This window comes from Chrysochloris asiatica, unplaced genomic scaffold (assembly GCF_000296735.1).
Source record: "Chrysochloris asiatica unplaced genomic scaffold, ChrAsi1.0 scaffold00010, whole genome shotgun sequence".
NCBI classification, from domain to species: domain Eukaryota; kingdom Metazoa; phylum Chordata; class Mammalia; order Afrosoricida; family Chrysochloridae; genus Chrysochloris; species Chrysochloris asiatica.
In genome coordinates, this window is record NW_006408528.1 from 12,799,832 (window position 1) to 12,819,687 (window position 19,856).

General features: G+C 38.5%; 1 pseudogene; it reads left to right on the forward strand.

The window, feature by feature from the left end:
- The first annotated feature begins 2,161 nt into the window (after window positions 1-2,161).
- On the forward strand, window positions 2,162-2,617 carry LOC102817701 (annotated as a pseudogene).
- Window positions 2,618-19,856: the final 17,239 nt, after the last annotated feature.

The window sequence follows — 19,856 nt, forward strand, 5'->3', positions numbered from 1 at the left end:
GCGATGGATCAGCCAGGTGGCATCATTGATGGCGTCAAGTGTGGCAGCGGTAGTGAGGTTGGCCCAGGATTGGACATTGTTTCATTCTGCTGTTCATGCGGTCACTATGAGTCGGTTCTGACTCGATGGAACCTGACAACAACAGTATTAGACTCGATTAAGGAGCTCTCTGGTAGTGCAGTTCGAAACTACCAGCGTTTCCGCGGGAGAAAGATGAGTTCTGCTCCTGTAAAAATTTACAGCCTCGGAAACCCTGTGCAGGGTCACTATGAGTCGGAACCGATTCCGTGGTACTTAACAACAATAAATTAGACTCAATTACTGAAGTGCATGTGTTTCTGATATTTTAGGAAATTGGTTGAAGACTTTGAGCTGATGAATAGCATGCTACATTTTTTTTTCTATAAATGATAATTGGAATTAGGCTCTTGATTAACAATTTTGTGTAAAGGACTGATTTTCAGGAACAGTTTTACTAATAATGCTACACTTGCGTTTTATGAGTTTTATAATTGTGGTAAAAACATATTACAAAATATTTGCCAATTAACAATGTTTACATGTATGATTTAACCACATTGTACCTTTATTATGTTGTGCAACCATCACTGCTGTGCACTTGTCTTTTAAAAGAAGTGTGTACTGCCATTAAAGTAGTGGTCAACTTTGCTTCATCATCTTTGTTGGGTTTTCATTCCTTTGTCTCCTACTATTTTTAAATAGCTTCCTGTCTGGTTCAAAAGCCTTTATTTACTTGACAGTTTCTTGCATTCTTTCCACATCTTTTCTCTCTTGAAGGATCACAATATTTACAACTATTAAAGGATATCTAATTAAATTCCATATATCCCTATGGCTTTGTCTTATTTTTGCCCTCATAAACTCTAAGAATTTTCTATTGACATTTTTTAATACAGTATACTTATTCTCTTTATATATCCATATTACTTCTGTATGTTCGCCTTTTAATCTATCTCATCAAATTAAAAGGACCACCTGGGATAGATGAGAGAAATGTTTCTAATATTTAGTGACTCAAATTGAGGTTTTAATTTCTTTGTTTTAATAAAATGCAAGCAGTACAATGTGCATTCTGGGATTCCATTCAAACTGCTCCATTGAATTACTGTTAGCAAAGACATTTTTTTTCCAGTTCAAAATAATTAAATAAAATATAGCTAATATTGCAAAACAACCGTTGTGATCCTGTCATCTCTAATCTTGTTTTTTCATTTTACTCATTATGTTAAAAGGAAAATCTTTTAGTTGTTTACTTTCACCAGGATCTTAAGGGCACTCTGCCGAATTTTTCTCAACCTAGATTTTCATGGAACGAACCTCAGAATAGTAAAGTCAGAAGGATTTGCTATGGGCACTAATGGGTGAAGAATTTTTGCTCTACACAGGCAGTCACTCCCTCCATCACTTATGTACTGCCGATTTACTGGCAAGTTCTACTTGTGCCTTTAATGTAGAGAAATTTGTCCTCACTCTGAAACCAGTGAACCATGAACTAACCACTACTACTCACAACAAATTCTTCATCACCTTGACTCCCTCCAAGGGCAACCTTTAAGTCATTGCAAAGCCTTTTCTTGCTCTAAAGTAGAGCTAAATAAGAACTCTATGTACCTGTTCAGATTTACCTACAAACTCACAGTTAGAATAGATCTCTAACTCTGGAATGCCTGTGTATATATATATATATATAACCAGATTAAGAAAAGAGAAACCAGAAAAGTCAGCACGCTAAACTCTGATAAAAGCTCTTTTAACTACAATTTATTAAGAAACAGTAACTCTAAAGTCACGCTGGAGTCAGATTGTGTGTGCTGTCCACACAACCCTTCTTCCTCACTGACTTGTTAGCCTGTGTTCCTGCATCCTGGATACCTCCAGGCAGGTGGTCAATTTAGGGTTATCCAGCCAAGCTGCCTCCTAGGTGCTATTGGCAATACACAAGGGATTATTAGACTACAAAGGGGCTGGGATTAGTGTTCTTGATAAATCACAGTAAATCAAATTTCACTAAGATTAGGTAGTGACAAGACCCGTAAATAAAGGGGCTCACAGGCTGCAGTGGTGAGGAGCGGCGGGGGCCCAGCTGCCATGGTGCACCGTGGCCTCGGCCTGGGCGATGGGCTGTCTATAGAGATTCAAGATGACCAACGTAGAACCTATTCCCAAAATGGTTAGACTGAGTGAAACAGACTTCAATGTAATGGCACAAGCTGAGTTGATTTTAAGGTGGAAGCAGTATGAAACATATGTACATACTATGGAGGGCATGTATACAAATCTTAACTCTAATGATGTTACTGACTTAATAGAGCCTGAAGAAAAACTAAAGCAACAACAGCAAGAGTCTAAACTCAGGGAAAACATCCTTGTAATGAGACTGGCAACCAAGGAACAAGATTTGCCAGAGTGTACTACTCAAATCCAGTACCTCAAGCAAGTTCAGCAGCCTACCATTGCCCAACTGAGATCCACCATGGTAGACCCAGCAATCAACTTGTTTTTCCTAAAAATGAAAGGTGTACTGGAACAGATTAAAGACAAACTGGAACAAGCCCAAAATTTACTGAGGGCCTGGAAGTTTATTCCTGATAGGTAAACAAATCCTACTCCCCAGTCAAGACTTCCCTAAGCCTGAGAGCTCAACTACGAGAAAGCTGTGGTGGGACAGACAAGTAAGTACTCATTTCCACACCAAGATGCAGACTTTTTGAGCCAAAAAAGGCACATTTGTATACTGTCCAGCTTGTAATGGTTAATGTGAAACTTACCAGATGAACCTTGTCTTTCAGCATTTTTCTCTTTCCCTCCCCTTGCTTCAGAGGCCTGATGGCATGGCATTGAAATATTTTGAAGAAGGGTCTACTTCCAAAAAAAAAAAAAACCCTACTAGGAATTTTAGACACTTGAGAAATGCTTCTGTTTGAAAAAAATAGAGGGAGTTAGAACATGCCCAGTGAAATACGCCTCTTGCAGAGTATAGGACCTTTGCAGTGTATAGGACCTTAAGTGGAATCCTGAGCCCCATTCAGTACCTTCTGAGGTGATACATTTCCGCTAGAAAGGACAAGTAGACCAGCCTGGAACAACTAGAGCAACAGAAGATACATCTTCAAAGAAAGATCAGTGGGAAAAACCCAAAACAAAAATGGTAGTATGATTGGCTACCACAAAAATAAGCAAATTGTTCACTAGGAAGCCATCAAGGCAAGCAATCAAGTCCCTTCAAGACAAACCCCTCTCTAAGACTGAAACTCAAAGGGAACACATGAGCAGACATGTAAGCTTGCTGGCGACCACATTGGCCTACTCAGCAGTGCAGAAATGGGCTGAGTCCAACCACGTTCCATAGACTATGGTTGACCTGGAGATAAGAGAGAGAAGAAGAAGGGCTAGTTGGTCCAACCTGTGGTGAGACCTGGGGACACCTGAGCCCATGAACAAGGAGACAGCCATGGAAGGGAAGAGCTGAGAATGAAACATCCAGCTGATATGAAGTGAGGGGATATGCACAAGAACACCCAAACTTACACATAGTAGCCATTGGACCTAGCCTCGATGGCTTGATAATCAGAACTCGATTTGGTTTTCAAATCCAGGTTTAAAATGTTCAAAGCATTATAAACATTCATTCCACTATTAGATTGTATATGGGTATTAGCTGTGATAAGACACCAGTATTATTTTTTCTCAATAGTAAAAATGATTAAATCCCCATTCTATTCAACAGGCACATGTTGAAAGACCACTGTGGTGTTGGTAATGGGGAATTTGGTCCTTCATTGTATTTGTGGCTTTTTTGTATTGCACCCATTATATTACATGTGCCTTGAAATAGTTAAAAAAAATTTTTTTTTAACTAAGATTATTAAAACCACAAAGAATCTTTTCAGGAATTGTTAGTGGTTCCAAATTTTTGTGTAAGGAGGTGGATCTGGCCAGCTCAGTGCCCATCTTTAAACCTGATAGGTCTGAAATCAGGAAGGTGTACCAACTACCTGGTCCAGGAGCTTGGTCTGTGAAGAAGAAGCCAACAAGTTAGAAACCATGACTATTATCCTTGAAAATTTGGGAGTTATGTAAAATTTCAGCTCCAAGCACCTGAAACCTGAAGAAATATGTAAAGAGACAGCTCTTGGAGCAGAGTTCTGTTTTATTCCCAATGTCAAAAGAGTATCAATGGTTTATGACATTTCCTTAAATTCCCTATTCAACTCTGGTGTGATTTTTTGTTGGTATTCAGAACATTGACTCTACTAAAGTCTTAGTAATGACAGTCCACAATGAGTCTCCTCCATCTTAGAATACAAAGTGCAAGTCGGAGGCCACTGGAACAACATGCCACCACGGTTCAGCATCTATGTTATGGACCTGAGGTCCAGTGTTTATTCTACAGTGCCACACCAGGACTACTGGGAGAAATTTAGCTCCATTAAAATCTGAACTGATTTATGATACTGACAACTCTCAAGGATTCTTAGTATGTCCAGTGGAGCTTCAGAATAGAAGCAAGGTAAACAGTCCATTCCACATGGGCAATGCCAAAGGAGATGATGCTTTAGAAAAAAATGTCTCATAAAGTTCTTGCACTCAACATGATGTCTTTGAAGGGGCACAGATGTTCAGAAGATGTTCAGAAGCAGGAAGCCATCATGAAAAACAGTTTGAAGATGCATCATCTGACCAATCTATACTCTGTTGTTGAACAATGTTTCAAATTTAAATTGAGGAAGAATGGCTACCAAAGCATAACACAATATTTCTTGAGAATGAACATACTGAATATAGAGTCTTCTCTTCTTAAAGAACAACAGCAAAACACAGTAATACCATACTAAGAAGAGATGTATTCTGAAGAAACAAAATATATATCAATTGATTATTTTGTGGGAAGTAATCTTAAGACCCTCATGTGTTAGGTTGTCCTATTCTTTTGGCTTGTGTGTTACTGTGATGATGAAAACAATGTCAGTGGTATTTTAAATACCAGCAGGGTCATCCATGGTGGACAGGTTTCAGTGGAACATCCAAACTAAGACAGACTAGGAAGAAGGAGAGGCAGACCACTTCAGAATAGTTACTCAGGGAAAACTTTTTGAATAGCAGCAGAACATTGTCAGATATAGTGCTGGAAGGTGAGCCCATAAGTTACAAGGCACTCAAAATATTACTAGGAAAGAGTCAAAGTAGAGCTGACTTTAAAGATGTGGATGGAGTTAACCTTTTCTGAACCTTCAATTCCCAATGTGGTACAATTAAAAATGAGAAAAAAACAGCTGCAAATATCCATCAATAATCAGAAGATGGGATGTGTAAAGTATGAATCTAGGAAAATTTGAAGTTGTTAAAAATGAAACGTTGACATCCTAGGTAGGCATGAGTGAGTAGAAATGGACAGGCACTGACCATTTTGAATCTGACAAATGTGTGGTTTACTATGCCAGGAATGACAAATTCAGGAAGAATGGCATAGAATTCATCATAAAAAAGAACATTTCAAGATTTATCTTAAAGTATAATACTGTCTGCAATAGGATAATATTCATACAACTACAAGGAAAACCAGTTAATATTATTACTAGCATTCAGATTTATGCAGCAACCATTAAATTAAGTGATGATGAAACTGAACAATTCTACGCACTTCTTCAGTCTGAAATTGATCAAATATGCAGTCAAGATGCTTTGATAATTACTTGTAATAGGATGCAAAGGTGAGAAACAAAGACAAAGAGTCAGTAGTTGGAAAATATGTCCTTGGTGATAGGAATGATGCTGTAGATCACAGGACAGAATTTTGCAAGAACAATGATTTATTAATTGCAAACACTTTTTTAAAACAACATAAAAGGTGACTATATACATGGACCTCACCAGATGAAATACATAGGAATAAAAATGGCTATATCTATCTACTGGAAGAGATGGTGGAAAAGCTCCATTTCATCAGCCAAAGCAAAATGGAGCAGACCATCAGTTCATTGCACATATGAAAATTCAGGCTGAAGCTAAAGAAAATAAAAACATGTCCACAGGAGTCAAAATAAGACTTTGAATAGATTCCACCTGAATTTAGAGACCATCTCCAGAACAGATTTGATGCATTAGACACTAATGACCAAAGACCAGAAGAATTGTGAAGTGACAACAAGAACATCATACAGGAAGAAAGCAAGAAAGAGGTCATTATAAAGACAGGAAAGAAAGGAAGAATGAAAGAGGATGTCAAAAAAGACCACAAAACTTGTTCTTGAGCGAAAAGAAGCTAAAGCCACTGGAATGCGTGGTGAAATAGTAAAGATGAAAAAATTCAAAGGACAGCTCAAGGAGACAAAGTCAAATATGAATTGTTCACAGATCTGAAAGTAGAAAATTATAAGGGAAGAACACACTTAACAGTTTCAAGCTGAAACATTAAAGAAAAAAAATCAAGTCTCAGATTGCAACATTGAAGGAATCTATGGGCAAAAAATTGAATGATGCTGGAAACATCAAAAGAAGATGAAAAAAAAAAAAAAGAGAAGAAGATGGAAGGAATACAGTGAATTGCTATACCAAAAAGAATTGGTCAATGTTCAATCATTTCAGAAGATATCATATAATCAAGAACCCATGGTACTGAAGGAAGAAGTCCAAGCAGCATTGGCATTGGCCCAAAACAAGGCTCCAGGAATTGACAGAATACCAACTGAAAAATTTGAACCAACTGATACAGCATCGGTGGTGCTCACTCATCTATGTAAAGAAATTTGGAAGACAGCTACCTGATCAACTGATCAGAAAAGATCTATATTTGTGCCCATTCCACAGAAAGGTGGTGATCCAACAGAATGTGGAAATCATTGAACAATATCATTAATATCACCTGCAAGTCATATTTTGCTGAAAATAATTCAAAACTGGTTGTAGTAGTTCATAGTCAGGGAGCTGTCAGAAGAGGGACAAGGAGTATCATTGCTGGTGTCAAGATAAATCTTGACTGAAATCAGAGAATACTAGAAAAATGTTTACTTGTGCTTTATTGATTATTCAAAGGCAATCAATCAACTATATGGGGCATAACAAACCCTGGGTAACATTTCAATAAATGGTATTTCAGGACACTCACTTGTGCTCATGAGGAACCTGGACATAGAAAAAGAAGCAGCCTTTAAAATGGAACAAGAGAACACTGAATGCTTTAAAATCAGAAACGGTGTGTGCCAGGGTTGTATTTTTTTTGCCCACATTTATTCAATCTGTATGCTGAGCATTTAATCAGAATAGCTGGGCTAGATGAAAAAGAACGTGGCATCAGGATTGGAGGAAAATTCAATAACAACCTGCAATATACAGATGACACAACCTTGCTTGCTGAAAGTGCAGAGGACTTAAAATACTTACTGATGAAAATCAAAGACCACAGCCTTCGCTATGGGTTGCACCTAAATGAAAAAAAAAACAAAACAAAAAACCTCACAACTGGACCAACAAACAACATCATGACAAATGGAACAAAAAGATTAAAGTTATCAAAAACTTTAATTTTCTAGGATCTGCAATCAATACTCATGGAAGCAATAGTCAAAAAGATTAACAATTTATCACTTTAAGCAAATCTGCTGCAAAAGACCTCCTTAAAGTGTTCAAGAGCAGAGATGTGAGTTTGAGAACTAAGGTGTGGCTGAGCCAAGCCTTGTTATGTTCAATTGTCTCATATACATGTGAAAGTTGGACAATGAATAAGGAAGACCTCAGAAGAATCCATTATGGTATTGGAGAAGAATATTAAAAATATCATGGGCTTCCAGAAGAACAAACAAATCTGTGTTGCAAAAGTACAGCCAGAATATTCCTTAGAAGCTAGGATGGTCAGACTTTGTCTTTCATAATTTGGTAAAGTGGCAAGTCAGGGCACAAGAGAAAGACTCCCAACAAAATGGAGTGACACAATGGCAGCAACAAAGGGCTCAAACATAACAACAATTGTCAGGATGGCACAGGACTGGACAGTGTTTCATTCTGTTGTGCATAGGTTAACTATGAATTGGAGCCTTCTTGACGGCATCTAACAATAACAACAACAAAAATCTTAAGACAAAGATACCTTCCAGGTACACCATAAAAAATTTATAGCAGAGATCATGGAACAAAAAGTCTCTGAGAACTTACACTATATGTGCCATTATGATACAACTGTTAGTCCGAGAAAACTCTAACCCAAGAAGACTATAAATCTATGAATAATTTTACTGTTTGATCAGGGAATCTCCGCAGACAAATTTGTTTTTGAAAATGTTTTGCTCATTTAGATAAACAGCTCTCCTATCACAGCTAAAAATTATTGAATAGACAGCTTACTTACCCAACAATATTTTATCCACCGAAACTTTGGGTTAGATCCACCAATCCCAAACTATTATGTCAAAAGTAAACCTATTCACAATGAGTTTCCTGCCATAAAAGATTTGAGTTACACTTAAGCTCATACTTCTAAACCTTGTAAATATTTGTTCTTTGAGGCACTAGTAAGACTGTTAAGATAGTATTCTCCCTTACTGCAGTAAGTTCAATAAACTTAGTTTTACTTGATCAAGAGGTTTTTCTGATGGTCTTTTGGGGAATTGATAGCTGACAATCTTGGAGACTACTGAAAAAGCTTAAAAGTCATGCATACTCATCAGAGTTCATGCACCTCATGATTCAGGAGTCTCCTCCACTGTAATGATAAGGTAAGGTCTACACTGGTCCAGTATTTTCTGTGGACTTCTCTAATACTGAGTTTATTTTGTGTATTAGGGAAGAGGGTTCCCCTTTCAGGAATTCTTTGATTATTTGATCAGATTTGGAAATATTTATAGTTGGTGGGAAACCAGAATTAATATTTCATAACAACTATTTTTTTCTCTTTCCCTGTTCTTATCACTTTCTATTGTGAATCCCAAATAGGAAATTCATAGGAAACAGTATTGTTGTTGTTGTTAGATGTCATCGAGTTGGTACTGACCCATAGTGACATTATGCACAGCATAACAAAACACTACCTAATCCTGGGCCAACCTCACTACTGTTGCCACGCTTGAGTCCATCGATGCTACCACTTGGCCAATCCATCTCTTTGGGAGTCTTCCTCTTTTACTCTGACCCTCCACCTTACCAAACATGATATCCATCTCCAGCAACTGGTCCCTCCTGACAATATGTCCTAAGTATGAGAGATGAAGTTTGGCTATCCTGGCTTCTAAGGAGCACTCTGGCTGCATTTCTTCCAACACAGATCTGTTGGTTCTTTTGGCAGCCCATGGCACTTTCAATATTCTCCTCCAACACCATAACTCAAAGGCATCAATTCTTCTACGGTCTTCCTTATACACTGTTCAGCTTTTGCATGCATATGAGGTTATTGAAAACACCATGGCTTGGGTCAGGCGCACCTTAGTCCTCAAGCTGACATCTTTGCTCTTCAACATTTTAAAAAGGTCTTGTGCAACAGATTTGCCTAATGCAATCTTCTGGCTGCTGCTTCTGTGAGTGTTGATAGTTGATCCAAGAAGAATGAAGTCCTTGACAACTTCAATCTTTTCTCTGTTCATAAGACTGTTGTTTATTGGTCCAGTGGTGAGGATTTTTATTTTCTTTACACTGAGATGCAATCCATACTGAAGGCTGTGCTCTTTGATCTTTGTCAGTAAATGTTTTAAGTCCTCTTCACTTTCATCAAGCAAGGTTGTACCATCTGCATATCACAGGTTGTTAATGAGTCTTCCTCCAATCCTAATGCCATGTTTTTCTTCATAGAACCCAGCTTCTAGAATTATTTGCTAGCATATAGGTTGAATAAGTATGGTGAAAGAATACAACCTTGTCGCACACCTTTCTTAATTTTAAACCATTCAGTGTTCCCATGTTTTGTTCAAATAACTGCCTCTTGGTCCAGGTACAGATTCCTCATGAGCACAATTAAGTGTTCTGGAATACTCATACTTCACAATGTTGTCCATAGCTTGTCATGATCCACACAATCAAAAGCCTTTGTACAGTCAATAAAGCACAGGTAAACATCTTTCTGATGTTCTCTGCTTTCAGCCAAGACCTACCAGACATCAGCAATGATATCCCTCATTCCACGGCCTCTTCTGAATCCGGCTTGAAACTCTGGAAATTCTCTGTCAATGTATGCTTGCAGCCATTTCTGTATTACCTTTAGTAAAACTTTACTCGCATGAGATATCAAAGAGATTATCCGATGATTTCCACATTCCATTGGGTCACCTCTCTTTGGAATGGGCACAAATATGGATCTCTTCCAATCAGTGGGCCAGATAGTTGTCTTCCAAATTTCTTGGCAGAGATGAGTGAGTGCCTCTTGTGCTGCCTCACTTTCTTGAAAGATTTTAATTTTTATTCCATCAATTCCTGGTGCCTTGTTCTTTGCATTGAAGAAAGAGTATTAGCATTGCCTAATAAATTTATTTCTCAATCCATCCCAGAAGGTTGACAATTTCAGATATTCATTATACTAGCACACTTTTAGAGTAAATTTTGCTTAGGATCACCTATTCAAACATAATTAGAACATTTCTCAGTCTTGCCTTTATTTCTTCAAGAATTACTTAGTTTCGACATAATCATGGAGGGCTAGAGCTGAGAGTGAAGTGTCCAGCTTATATGAAGTGAGGGGAGATGTAAAAGAACACCAAAACTTATAGATTGTACCCATTTGACCTAGCTTTGATGTCTTTGTGATCAGAACTCAATGAAAAGAAGAAATATTTTTTTTATATATAAAGGAAACAACTGTAAATTGCTACAATTTGATGATCTTGACCTATGCTTATGAATGCAGTAGCTCAAAATACTGAAAGGGAAGGAGTCTTCACATCAAGTATCAATCCTATCTCCTCTGTATGCAGGCTTGATAGGGCCAGCAACTTTGGTGTTGGCTGGTAGCGTAGTGGTTACGAATCGGGCTGTGAACCTTAAGGTCAGCAGTTTGAAACTACCAGCTGCTCTGCGGGAGAAAGATGAGGCGTTCTGCTCCCGTAAAGATTTACAGCCTTGGAAACCCTGTACAGGGTCGCTATGGGTCGGCACCGACTCGACGACACTTAACAACAACAACAACAACAACAACAACAACAACATCTAAAATGTGGGGGCTATAAAGGTAGGAAGTGACTGGCTTACAAGTTTTTGAGAGAGAGTTTACTTTCAGAGTATGCCCGGGAAGGTAGAATCCCCATTAAATAGTTATCATCTTGTCTAGATGGGTCTGGTGAAAGGAGATGGGAATGATTTTTATGATTCAATAGTGAGTAATTGTTATCATGACTAATTGTGACTGTAACAACTGTAAAGGTAGAAGTTTTGTAACAAAAAGAGGGAAGTAGTTAATCTTACAGTCCAGGAACAGAGGACTCTAGTATCTTCAAGGGAGAAGAGCACAAGCGGAATGTGGAAGCCTATCCAGAGAAGCAGTGACACCAGAGATGGAGGCAGACATGAGGACATGGAGAGATAGAGCAGCTGAGGACTCTAGACTCATAAAAAACGAAAAGCTGTGTGCTGGTGGCCAGGAGGAAAGCTTGCAGAATGTGCCCCTTGGGTGTTTAAATTACTATATATTCCTGAGTGCTTTTGTGTACACCCTCCCTACCCCCAAAAGAACAGAGGGAATAGACACCAATACTGTTGAATGATGATGCACAGAGGAAATTGTAATCATTTCACTGAAATGATCACTGTAAAACCGATGTTCTCCTATGTAAACTATCACTCTAGTCACAATAAACACTTAAAAAAATAATAATTACTTAGTTTCTTATGCTTGGAGCTGGCAGTTTCATGAAGCACTCAAGTCTTGCCGATTGGCCAGATTCCTACCAACTATTGTAATTGTTACGGGATTTTCTTTGGTACTCTGGGTCAAACATTTTGCTGCATTCATAATTCTCTAACTGGCCAAATTTCAGCAAGGATAATTTAGGAGTATTATGGCCACATTGAGGAAGTTCTGACATGAGTAAGATCAATGATTTGAGGGAAAGGAATGGAGAGGAAATCTTTGGAATATATTCTCTGAGTTGTCAGTGCACAGGAGAGATCACTTTGTTACTATAAGCCTTTCCCTGTGTCTCTGTAGTTTGGTGATTGCTAAGTACCAAGTTTTTAATTGCATGGTTCATTGGAATTGTCAAATGTCATAGTTGTTGCTTAAATGAGCTGTGATGGATGATTTTTCTCTTGTATTGTTGTTGTGTGCTGTGGAGATGGTTCTGACTCATAGCGACCCTGTACAGGGTTTCCGAGGCTGTAAATCATGACAGGAGCAGAAAACCTCATCTTTCTCCCGTGGAACAGCTGGTAGTTTCGAACTGCTGACCATGAGGTTCACAGCCCAATTCGTAACTACTACGCTACCAGAGTGTCTTACCAGCTTCTCTTGTATGGATTTATGTAAAAACTGATTTTGTTTCACTTAACCCTTATCTTCTTGAAAAGTTTAATAATTGGCTTTTTACAGTGATTATTTCATATGCCTTCTATATTCGTTTATCTTTTTTCCCCCTTTCCCTTTAGAAGTTAAAAATTGTTCATCAATATTGCTCGACCATTATGTGTAAACACTAGCTGGTGAGGGGAAAAATTCAAGAATTTCCCAAAGAAAAATAAAAATAAAGAGAGAGAAAATTTTTATACTTCTTTTGTGTATTTTCACCTGCCAAAAAAGCAACCTTTAGAGAAAAGTAAACTGCGAGTTTAGGTAGTTGCTGTGGTTCCTATGTGAAAAGAAAACCTCAAAACTTAGAGCTTGTAGCAATATTTCAGAGCCTTATACAGCAAGCCTTCTTATTCATAAGCATAAGTTAAGACCAACTCATAATCCTTGGGTAGTTCCTGAGAACTTGAAAGTGGCAAGTTTACTACTATTGTTGGTGTTAGTGCCTTCCAGTTGGTTCCAATTATAGTGACTCTGTATAAGGTTTCCTAGGAGCAGCTGGTAGGTTTGAACTGCCAACCTTGTGGTTAAAACTGACCTTGTGGTCAAGTGCATATTCTATAAATAGTGTATGTCAAAAAGAGTTTTTTGCTATTTTCTCGTCAGTTTTTGTACACAAAAAGAATGTTTCAAATTACCTTGGGTATTAAAAAACAACCAGTATAAAGTTTTCAACTTATATGTACAACAAAAGTTGTTCTCAAGCTTTTAAATTTTATTTGCAAATCATATTATTTAGAAATCTACTCAAAAAATTGAAATGTTCTCCAAGAGTGATTCTGAGATCATTATTAGGGAATCTTTCCTCTCTCTCCCTTCCCCCTCCCCATTACTAATATGATTGATTAAGGAGCTCTGGTAGCGTAGTGGTTACGAATCGGGCTGCGAACCTTAAGGTCAGCGGTTTGAAACTACCAGCTGTTCCGCGGGGGAAAGATGAGTCCTTCTGCTCTCGTAAAGATTTACAGCCTCGGAAACTCTGTACAGGGTCGCTATAAGTGGGAACGACTCCACTGTACATAACAACAATAACATGATTGATTAGAATGTCTTTAGTATGCTGCTGCTGTTGTTATTAAGTGCCATTGAGTCAGTTCCAACTCATAGCAACACTGTATAGGATTGTGAGCTTGAACCCCCGACCTTGCAGTTCAAACCAAAGTTGAAGTCCAGCACATTAACCCACAGCACCACACCAGGACTCCTTTTAGTATGATAAACACCATTTACAATTTTAATAGATTCTATCCCCTTTTGTTGGAGTCCTGGTGTGGCGTTGTGGGTTAATGCGCCAGACTGCAAAGCGGTTTGAACTGCAAGGTTGGTGGTTCAAACTCACCAGCTGCTCCTTGGAAACCCTATACAGGGTCGCTATGGGTCGGAACTGAGTCGACGGCACTTAACAACAACATCCCCTTTTGTTAAGTGCTTCAATTGTGTGAATAACAAACCTTCCCAAGTACCTAAGTAGTGTTTAATAAACCTCATAATCAAAATTTGTAAACAGACTTGGTGGTGCTGTGGAGTCGGTTTCGACTCATAGAGACTCTGTACAGGTTTTCCGAGGCTGTAAATCTTTACAGGAGCAGAAAGCCTCATCTTTCTCTTGCGGAACAGCTGGTAGTTTCGAACTGCCGTCCTTGAGGTTAGCAGGCGGATTTGTAACAAGTACGCTACCAGAACTCCTTAGGTACCATTAAATCATAAAGTATGTTCAGTCTAATAGTAACCCTATGTACAAAAGAATGAAACACTGCCCAGTCCTACAACCTCCTCACAATTGTTGTTAGGTTTAACCCATTGTTGCTGTCACTGGGTCAATCCATCTCGTTGATGGTCTTCCGCTTTTTTGATGACTCTTCACTTTTCCAAGCATGATGTCCCTCTTCTGGAACTTGTTCCTCCTGATGACATGTCCAGAAAAGGAGAGAGAAAATCTTGCCATCCTCCCTTCTAAGGAGCATTCTGGTTATACTTCTTCCCAGACAGATTTGGTTGTTCTTCTGGTAGTCCATGGTACTTCTAATTTTCCTCAAACACCTTAATTCGAATGCATTGATTCTTCTTTGGTCTTTCTTACTAATTTTCCAACTTTCACATGCGTATAATGTGATTGAAAAGACCACAACTTGAGTTAGAGTCACCTTAGTCCTCAAAATGACACTTTTGTTCTTTAACACTTTAAATAGGTCTTTAGCCACATATTTGCCAAATGCACTAAGTTATTTAATTACCTGACTACTGATTCCATGAGCACGGACTGTCGATGCAAACAAATTTAAATCTTTGACAACTTCAACCTTTCTCTGTTTATCATGATGCTGTTGATCCAGTTGTGAGTATTTTCATTTTCTTTATATTCAGTATTCAATCCATACTGTAGTCTTTGATCTTCGTCAGTGAACTTAAGTTTCCCTGAAAAAAAAAAAAAAAAAAAATCAGAGTCTTTAAAATTTTTATTTGATTACAAGGTTAATCTATGTTTTAAAAATCAGGAAAAAATATTCTTCTTAAGTAAACAATTATGTGGAAAAATTAGAGTAATTTAATTTCAGCTTAAAATCAACACTTATCTAATTTTATCAACATGCACCATGTGTTTAATAATTCATTTTTAGGAAAATGTTTTAGTCAATAAAACAGTTTAATTTATCATGGTTTCAATGTTTAAATTTTCTTACATTTGGGTCCATCAAATTATCTTGTTTCCACAAAACTTTTAGCCACACAAAAATTTTTAATGACAATGTAATGATAGTTACCTTTTGAAAGAATTTCACCTTATAAATTCTTATTAACTATAAATCATAATGACATAACATGTAAGAGCTAATAATTTACAGATTCTGGTCTATCTAGAATCTCTTTAATTTGTTTCAAGAGTTTAAACTAATACTACATTGAGTTAAATAGCAAATAATTTTTGGCTATCTGAAGATTACTGAGAATAATATACACACATTGATTATTTTCATTGTTGTTCAACGCTGTCAAGTCAGTTCAGACCCATAATGACCCTGTATAGGGTTTCCGAGGAATGGCTGATGAGTTCAAATAGTTGATGTTGTGATTCAAACCGACCTTGCGGTCCAGTGTATTATCCCACAGTGCCACACCAGGACTCATGAACATAATTTTAATGTATTCTTAATCATTTCATATATAAAATGACCATATACATAAAATGACTATAGATTACTTCTTGTTGTTAAATGTCGTTGAGTCGATTCCAACTCATAGTGACCCTATATAGGGTTTCCGAGGAGTGGCTGGTGAATCTGAACCTCCAGCATTGCAGTTGTTTTCAACATGTAATTGATTGTAGAGAAATAGGAGCACATATACAAAACAGAAAATCTATCTTGCCTGTTTGAGTTTTAAGGGAATTACTATAGCTTATTATGATGGTAAATTTAATAATATGATTTATATTTAGCACAGAGCACAATTCAATATGTTATTAAATTTAATTATATTTTGCAGCTAAAGTTAAAAGTTTTAATTTATCAGTATTTGCATTGTAAATATCTGTGTATGTTTAACACATGCATGCTCTTTCCAGTTTCCTGATTGATCGCCTCAGTCAACAAGTGACTTAGAAGACAGAACTCCATAGAAAAGAAAAATAATCTAAAAATATCAAAATATATAAAATTCCTAACACATCATACTTGGAAAGGAAGATTCTACTCTCCATCAAATGCACAGTGGGGATTTTATATTGGAGCTAGCCTTTTTGCCAATCTTTCCTAGAACTAGGACTTGGGAAGACGTTATGCCCATAAACCTTGAGCACTGAAGGGGAATTCCAGCATACTTTGTTCTTCCTCAAGTATCCTCACTTTAACACTTTTTAAGACACTTGGAGTCCTGGTGTGGCACTGTGGTTTTTGTTTTTGTTTTTAATTTCAGGGTTTGTTTTTTTTAATGTTTTATTGTGAATTATGTGATAGTTTACATGGGAGAACATTAGTTTTACATTCATCCTATCCTATATCGTTTCATTGCTATGATTACAATCCCCTCCATGCATCATCAACCAACCAAAGGGTATACACTACAAGCCTGCCCCCTGGTCGTCAGCACACAGCCCCTCTCCCTCTCTGTGTCTAAAGTCCCCAACTGCTCCATCTCTCCATGCCATCATCTCTGCCTCCATCGCAGGCATCACTGCATCTCTGGGTAGGGTCCCGCTCTCTGCTCTTCTCCCTTGATGGTCCCAGGAACCACCACTCCTAGTCTGAAAAGTTAATCACTCCCCTCCTTGCTACAAAACGTCTACATTTACATTTTCAACCCTCACAAGCAGTCCTGATAACAATTATTCACTATTGTATCACAGGCGCTGTGGTTTTAATGCACTGGACTACAAAGTCAGTTCGAACCACAAGAGCAGTCGTTCAAGCTCACCAGCTGCTCCTCAGAAACCCTGCACATGGTCTCTGTGGATCGCAACCAACTCCATGGCACTTAACAAGCTGCTGTTATAAATTAACCTCATCCATTCAGTTTTATTATCAAGCAAGCAATTAAAACATTTTTTGTTGTTGTTTCAGTGAAAGTTTAAATAGCAAATTAAATTTTCATTTAACAGTTAGTTCATACTTTGTTCAGTGACATTGATCACATATTCGGCAATGTGTGGAATAGTCTCATTCATTCCATATGAATATTTTGTTTCAAGTCATCTGGTTTCCCTGTTCTCATGCCCTTTCCTCTTTGTTTTAGAACAATTGGTGACCATTTGGTCTCATGTAGATAATGTGATTTTTTTTCCCTAAAAGGTACACAGTATGTCTTTTTATTTTAGGAGCCAATCTGCTATTTAGCTAGAAGGTTATTTACTTCAGGGAAGGTTCAGTTCAAGATTTGTGGAGTATCTCAAGGTCATAGTCTCAGGGAGTCCTCTAGTCTCAACTGGCCCAGTGAAGTCTGGACTTTTAGAGAATTTGAGTTCTGTTTCACAGTTTTATCCCATTCTATCAAGATCTATCTATTGTGGCACGGATGAGAATGGTCACTAGTGGTAGCTGGGCACCACCTAGCTCTTCTCGTCTCAGGGCAGTTGAGGTAATTGCTCACATAGACTGTTAGTCCTGTAGATTAGCTTCTTCTCTAATTCTCCTTTCTGCTTTATTTTATACAAGAGACCATTAGTTGCATCTTAGATGACCATCAAGCAGGCAATTTTGTTTTCTTCTGTGGTTCCAATATAAAAAATGTTCTTCAGTCAATGCAGAAGCTATACTCTTCTATACTTTAGTAAGTTAAAGGACTTTTAAAACTTATGTTACAATGATCAAATCTAATATATAAACCTATATACAAGGGGGCTTCAAAAATCCAGCAATTCCTCTACTTGAAATTTACCCACAAGAAATACGAGCCATAACATAAGTAGATATATGGACACCAATGTTCATAGCAACACTATTTACAATAGCAAAAAGATGGAGACAGCCTAAGTGCCCATCAATTGAAGAATGAATAAACAAACTGTGGTACATACACACAATGGAATACTATGCTACCTTGAAGAACAAGGAAGCTGCAAGCCACGGCATAACATGGATAAAACTTGAGGACATTATGCTGAGTGAAATTACTCAGTCACAAAAGAAGAAATTCTGCATAGGACCATTATTGTAAAAGACTAAGGAAAAGAACCTACCCTAAAAGGGGGGAAAAAAAAATAATATATATATATATATATATATATATATATACATTTGCTGATCACCAGGAGGGAGGGGATGTGAGGAGGGTAGGGAGGCAGGAGAAGATAGAGCACAGGGTAGGGAATAGACACAGGATAACTTGTGTGCTGGGGGGGCGCAATACACAAGAAGGGGGAGGACAATGGAAGAACAAGGTGGATGGGAAAACAGTTTGGCAGGTTCGCATGGGCTAAGTGGGACAGAGGTAAATAATGATGCATGCACAACCTTGGAACAACAGGGCTCCGGGATACAGGGATTGAGGCACAGTTTGAATGGGTAAAAGACGGGAATAATGTTAGGATGCGTGGCCATCTTTTGAATCTTGGTTTCCCTCGTCTACCATTGTAAAATAGACACTTGAGGTGGGGAAGAAAGGAATAGTGAGAAACATCACAATAGAAAGCTTGTAAGTCTGTCTTCAGCCTATAACTGATTGGAATACCTTAAAGGGTTTAGAAGTTGCCCAGTGAAAGTGGCTTCCTGTGGAGCCTTTGCACTGCAAAAGACCCTAGGTGGAATTCAGAACCTCATCCAGAATCATCTGAGGTGAGAAAATTTCCACTTGAAAAGACAAGTAGACCAGTGTGGAGCAGCTAGAAGAACAGAAGATACTCTGTGAAAGAAAGACCGGCAGGAAAAATCAGAAACAATAATGGCAGTCTGACTGATTACTACAAGAACAGGTAAGTTGTTCCTCCGGGAGCCATCAAGGCAAGTGGTCAAGTCCCCTCAGAGCAAACTCCCTTCCAAGACTAAGACTCAAGGGGAATACACGAGCAGGCATGTGGTCTGGCTGGTGACCACATTGGTCACCAATAAGGGGAGAGGGGAAAAAACAGCAATGAAGTTGGGAGTTAAGTCAACCACATTCAATAGACCCCTGTGAACCTGGGTGGAGACCTGGATGGCCAGCAGTATGGCAAGACCCGGGGACCCCTGGGGCCAGAGGCAGTGACATGGCCACAGAGGACTAGAACAGAGAGTGACGCATCCAGCTGATATGAAGTGAGGGGAGATACACGAAAAACACCCATACTTGCAGATAGTACCCACTTGACCTGGCTTCAATGGCTAGATAATCACAACTTGAACAGAAGAAGAAAGAAGAGGGGGAAAAAAAAAGAGTAACCCACTACCATTTGATGAACTTTACACCTATACTTATGGATGCACTAGCTCAAAAAAGGGAACAAATCTTTACAGTGAGGATCATTCCCTCGGTACACAGCGTTGACAGGAATGGGCAACTTAGACATTGGCTACCCAAAATGGGGGTGGCAAAAATGACTGGCTTACAAGCTTTCAAGAGGGAGCCTAGTTCCAAACGGGGCGGGAGTGAGTAGAATCTCCACTGAGTGGTTTCCAATTTGTTGGGACCAGGCTGGTGAAAGGAAACGGGGATAAGACTCTTGTGGTACAATAGTGAATAATTGCCATCAGGACTGAATGTGAGTGTTGGAAATGTAGAGGTAGATGTTTCTTGACAAAAGGAAGGGAGTGATTGATTTTGCAGCCCAGGAGTGGAGGTCCCTGGGATCATCAAGTGAGAAGAGCGGTGAGCGGGACCCTACACTGGACTCAGGGAGGGAGAGGGGCTGTGTGCTGACAGTGGGGGGCAGGCCTGTGGGGTGTACCCTTTG